Source organism: Primulina eburnea, chromosome 6, assembly GCF_022965805.1.
Source record: "Primulina eburnea isolate SZY01 chromosome 6, ASM2296580v1, whole genome shotgun sequence".
Classification (NCBI taxonomy): Eukaryota; Viridiplantae; Streptophyta; class Magnoliopsida; order Lamiales; family Gesneriaceae; genus Primulina; species Primulina eburnea.
The window spans coordinates 3,276,466-3,282,006 of record NC_133106.1 but is presented as its reverse complement, the minus strand read 5'-3'; the positions used below and the strand labels follow the sequence as shown (position 1 = coordinate 3,282,006).

Here is a 5,541-nt window from a genome sequence, read left to right as displayed (position 1 = left end):
CACCAAGCGCAGACCTCTTCATTTTGATGCAGGCGAGAAAGTGTTTCTCAAGGTATCACCTTTTCGGAGGATTCTGAGATTTGGACTCAAGGGTAAGCTATCTCCGAGATTCATTGGTCCTTTTGAGATCTTAGAATGTGTGGGAGATTTGGCCTACAGATTAGCTTTGCCACCGTATCTGTCTAGTGTTCACAATGTGTTTCATGTGTCCTTGCTGAGACGATACGTAGCGGATGAGTCTCATGTTTTGCATCCGACAGAAGTTCAGCTGAACCCGGATTTGTCTTTTGTGGAAAGACCGGTTTCGATCTTAGACCGGAAGGATAAGGTACTGCGGAATAAGACTATTCCTCTTGTCTTAGTGCAGTGGCAGCGCCGAGGTACTGAAGAAGCTACTTGGGAACTAGAGAGTCGCATGCGGTCAGAGCATCCAGAGTTGTTCTAGTTGTAGTATTTTCAGTAATGGTTGTAATTTCAGTTGTACTTTCAGTTGTAATTCATTCTTAAGTTGAATGTATTGTTGTTCAGAATTGTCATTCTTCAGACTCGATTTCGCGGACGAAATCCTTTTTAGGGGGGGAGAATGTAGTATCCCGATGCCTAATTTGAGTTAATTATTGGATTAATTATATTTCGGTGGGATCGGAAGGAACGAACCGGGTTCGGACCGTCCGAAGAGGGTTCGGACCGTCCGAAGAGGGTTCGGATCGTCCGAGACAGGTGGTTGGACGCGTGGAAGCCATGCAGAGTTCGGATCGTCCGATCAGGGTTCGGATCGTCCGAGACAGGTGGCTGGGCACGTGGAAGATATGCAATGTTCGGATCGTCCGAAGTGGATCGGATCGTCCGAAGTGTACCGGATCGGAGCGTCCGAAGTGGATCGGATCGTCCGATCGTTGTCTATAAATAGAGGCGCGAGGCTTCATTTCTAACTCGCCAATTTCGAGTGTTCCAGAGCGTTTTAGTCGTTTCTGATAGGTTTCTAGTCTTTTCCCGAGGTTCAGGCACTAGCGGGGAGCTACTGGTTTTGTAGCGGAGCTGTGCTCTAGTTGGGGAGCTAGCGGCATCAGTGGGCTGACTACGGACGCAGACTTGATTCTAGGACTGATTGCTAGGATCTACTGGTTTGAGGTACGAAAGTACTATCCGAGATAGCAGGATTGAGTATGCTTTACTATGTGTTGCATGTTTATATGTTGCATTATTATCTGTCGTATGATGCATGGTTTATTATGCGGCATTTGCATAATCATGTTGAGCCTGATTATCTTTGAGATAGCCTGTTGAGAGGGTGCTCAGCCCTCGTTTGTTGTGGATGGTTGGACCCCGTTGGCCGACGGTGGTCAGGTCACCGGTATATCCACAGGTTTATTTTGGTATGGGAGCCACCTCCTGGTGCGACGGCGCAGAGTGCTACATACCTTGACGTCATTTACCTGAGCAGTATTTTCGATATACCCAGATCCTGGTATCCAGTACATTTTGCATACATGCATGTCATAGTCTTGTATACTCATGCTTTCGGTGCTGAGCGTTTTATGCTCACGTCCTCGGTTTATCTCTGTTTTGGACACCCTATTCGATGGGGCAGGTCTCAGGTTGGACGGTCCAGGAGGGAGTGGACAGGGAGCTGGCAGAGGTTGACCTGTAGTTGTTGGTATTTGTTCTTGGTATTTAGTTCGATCTGGTTGTTTAAGTATTTTGTACTTACAGATTCGATTGGGTTGTATTACTGTTTTTCCGCTGTTTACCTGATTCAGTTTTAAATGTTAATTTTGCATGCTTAAGTTCTGATTAGTAGGTGATTCTGGAACGGGTCACTACATTCACAATAAAAAATAATACTTCTAGCATAAAAAGTAATACTTTTCCATGGATTATCCAAATAAAGATCCGTCTCACAAAATACGACCCGTGAGACCGTCTCACACAAGTTTTTGCCATGTTAATATTATTAGTAGCCCACAAATACACACACACACCACCTACCATAGTTAGAATCAAAAGAAGAAAGCCCCAAAACCATAAACCCTTCCCCTGTTCCCGTCGCCCTTTTCCTCCACTCGAATCTGACCACCGGGTAAGTGCCGTAGACCACCAGGGAAGAAAAATCAAGACTTAGATCTTGGTGTTAACATGTCCGAAATTCCAGCTCTTGTTCAATTTAGTACGTTGCCGAAAATCCGTAATTAACCGCTCCGATTTAATTCAGTTTCATTGTGTTTTTTGCACCAATATTGATATATAATTGCGTTAATGTTGTCATTACACATTTGACTTCCGTATATGGACAAAGGCAAAAACTTATGTGAGACGGTCTTACGGGTATTATTTGTGAGACGGATCCTTATTTGGGTCACCCATAAAAGAGTATTACTTTTTATGCTAAGAGTACTATTTTTTATGGTGAATATGGATATTGTTGATCCGTCTCACAGATTATGATCCGTGAGACGGTCTCACATGAGACTCACTCATGGACAAAATTAGAATGAATTTCAAATCCATTTTATATTAAGTTATATCATTTCAATGATATTTATGGTTGAAATCTACGTTATGAGATTTTTCCTGCATTGCTTTTACGCAAATAATATATTATTCATTCTAGTTGAATATTGAAAAAGCATGAAATCAACATAATGATATATTTCCCATTTATTTTTACGCAAATAATTTATTGACTCAATCTCGTTCTGATACGCAAAATCTTAAATACATATCATCATAATCTATTTTTTTAAAAATATATATCAAAATATGCATTGATTTACCTCTATATAAAGCAACCCTAGCAATAGTTTGTGATACACCAAAGACACCTTGTGAAAGATTTAGTTTATCTTTTACTCTCTCTATGCATGATTCATATTTTCATTTTCTCATCACGCTTTCGAGAGATCGAATGTTTGGTCATATTTTCCGATAAAATTAAACGATCGTTGTTCATGGCATATCAACTAGTTTCAATATTACAGTAAGTACTAAACTTCTTGTAGTTATTGAATCAGAAATTCATCTTAAAAACACGAAACCGAAAGTTTATAAGTTCTTTTAAATCTAAAGGTGACGAAGAATTTATATTTCTATTTTATTCATATTAATTAATTTTCAGGGATTTCAATTATATTTTCGAGCTTTATGTAATTAATTATAATTTGATAATCTTGATAGGAAATTCGTGAGCTCCAGATTCCAATTCAGAGCCACCTATTTCTGGATGGAATTCAATGGTGGACACAGCTTTTGAATGTATTCAAGGAGGTAAAGCTTGAAGGATCGAAGATGCTGATAATTAGGGAATGAGCTTGTAAATTTAATCGTATTGATTTATTCTTGAAGTTGAAAAGAAAATTCGATTCTCGGTTTTGATTCTGAATTCGTCTCTATTCCTTAAACTTTTCAGCATCGATCTTCCATCAACTTTTACACGTTTTCGCTCGAATTAAGGGGCAAAAAACAAATATTAATGTACATGGTTTCGATTTTGAGTCGATGTCAAACATACATATTGAATTATTCAATGCTCTAAACAAGTGATATCGAAACCCAATTTCATTCTCAGCAAGTCCTATTGAAACCAGATTTTTTCCAAGAACGTTTAAAAAAATTGAGAATATTTGTTTTTAATTTATTGGAAAAATCGCAAATATGAATCTTACAGATCTTGTTATGATTTTGGTTCTTTTGCAACTTTTAACATTTGTTTTACTAAAACACATATGTGATGTTGATCATGGCTGATGTGAGTATCCACCCTTTTCTTCAACCTCAACACTGGCAAATGATGTAAAACAAAAATAAACATTAAATTCCACTTCAAAAAAGGAACAAAAAATTTTGATCCATGAAATCAGAGGAGAAGATATAAAACTTTAGCTTGCCAAGAAATATATTACATTCTTAAATAAATCATCGTCCTAAAATTAGATGATTTAAAAAATGGTTTATCTTAACATATCCACTTGAAATGGTATGTTAAGTATTTATAAGTTTTGGTGATGTTCCATAAATTTCAAGAAACAAGCTATTTCAGTTGTCCACATTTTAAGCAGACCCATCGCACTTATTTCAGAATATCTGTTTGTGTCTATCGAATTCAGAAAGACAACTGTTATTGATTTATCAAAATATCTCTACTGACGACTGATTTGTTCTGTCAGGCATATAGCATTGGATGTGTTTCCTTACTCGGTGAAGTCATATTATCAGGAAATCAAATATCAGAGAATGTTCAAAGTACATAAAAAAAATAATATGGTCATTGAATGTCATTGCTTCAATGCATTTATTTTTGCATAATATATTTCGAATAAGACGAATGATATGTAGCATCCAGTACTATTTATGTTATGGTATTGGTATGACTGAATTATAGCCCTTCAAATCTTAACATTGTAAATCATCTCTAAATGGACATCCCAAGATTCGGCAAAAACTCTCGACACTTTTACTATATGTTATCTATCTTATGTAATATTCAAAAGCTTTGCTTAAAACTTACAAGCATACGCATAAAGATATATTCGATCTACTTTCAAATATCATCTATGCTAAACTTTTAATCACAAGTTTTTCAAAGTATGTATTATTTTTCGTGTGAGTATGTAATTAACAGGAAGCGTTTTTATGTTCAGTATTTCTATACGTTGTCAAAAATTGTTATTTAAGAGTAACAGTAGGTAGTTTTAAGCCCTATTGAAATGAGTGTTTATAAGTATTGTAAAACCAAAGACTTTTAGTAGAAATCTTCTAGAAACAGAAGAAGATGAGACGTAGAAGAAAATCTTTCGAACTTTCATAAACAACATTTGTGTTATTTACTTTAAGTCGAATTTTTCCTTTGTTGATTTTTTGTTTGTGATTTACTATTTGAATTTTTCTGTGATGGCTCTTCAATTGTCTATTGAACATGAAGATTGAGATTCGATTCGAGCTACTAACACCAATTAAGATCATTGCTTTTCAAAAAAACAAAAATTTTGTGAGGTGTCTATTGAGTTACGAAATGCTAAAATCTTAATTTTGATGATAACAAATTTAGTTATTGGCAAAACTTGTTATTGCATCACATCATATTTCATTAAGCGTGCAGTTGGTAGCTGTCAAATTAGAAGTGAAAAGTTTGCTGAAATATAATTTCTTCACAACTTAGTCTATGGTGATCAGAAGTGTTTTGATGATATCTCATATCTCAGTGATGAAACTGACTAGCCGCCAAAACTAATGATTAGAAAATTTAATTTTCTGCAAGTCATATTTCACAACAGCTCATTTAGTTCGAAAGTTATCTAGGCAAAATATTAGTCACAAAATCGAGCTGATGGGAACAAAAATAACAATCAGCTTAGTCTGACCAGTTCTGGTATTATTGTCATATCTATCAGTTAGGCTTATCAAATGGAATGATTCATTATGCGTTACGAAGCTAAAAGAATAATAAACAAATCATCTTCAGAAGTAAAATTCTGAATCGGATAAAAAATCTGATAAAACACGATGCATTTTCTAGTTTGCAGTGAATGAAGTACAAGTTCTAGA

General features: G+C 36.0%; 1 long non-coding RNA gene across 1 annotated transcript; it reads left to right on the top strand.

Annotated features, from left to right (window-relative positions):
• The first annotated feature begins 2,008 nt into the window (after positions 1–2,008).
• On the top strand, positions 2,009–3,491 carry LOC140833307 (uncharacterized). Its single transcript, XR_012118404.1, has 2 exons — positions 2,009–2,167; positions 3,175–3,491. It is a non-coding gene; the product is annotated as an uncharacterized lncRNA (long non-coding RNA).
• Positions 3,492–5,541: the final 2,050 nt, after the last annotated feature.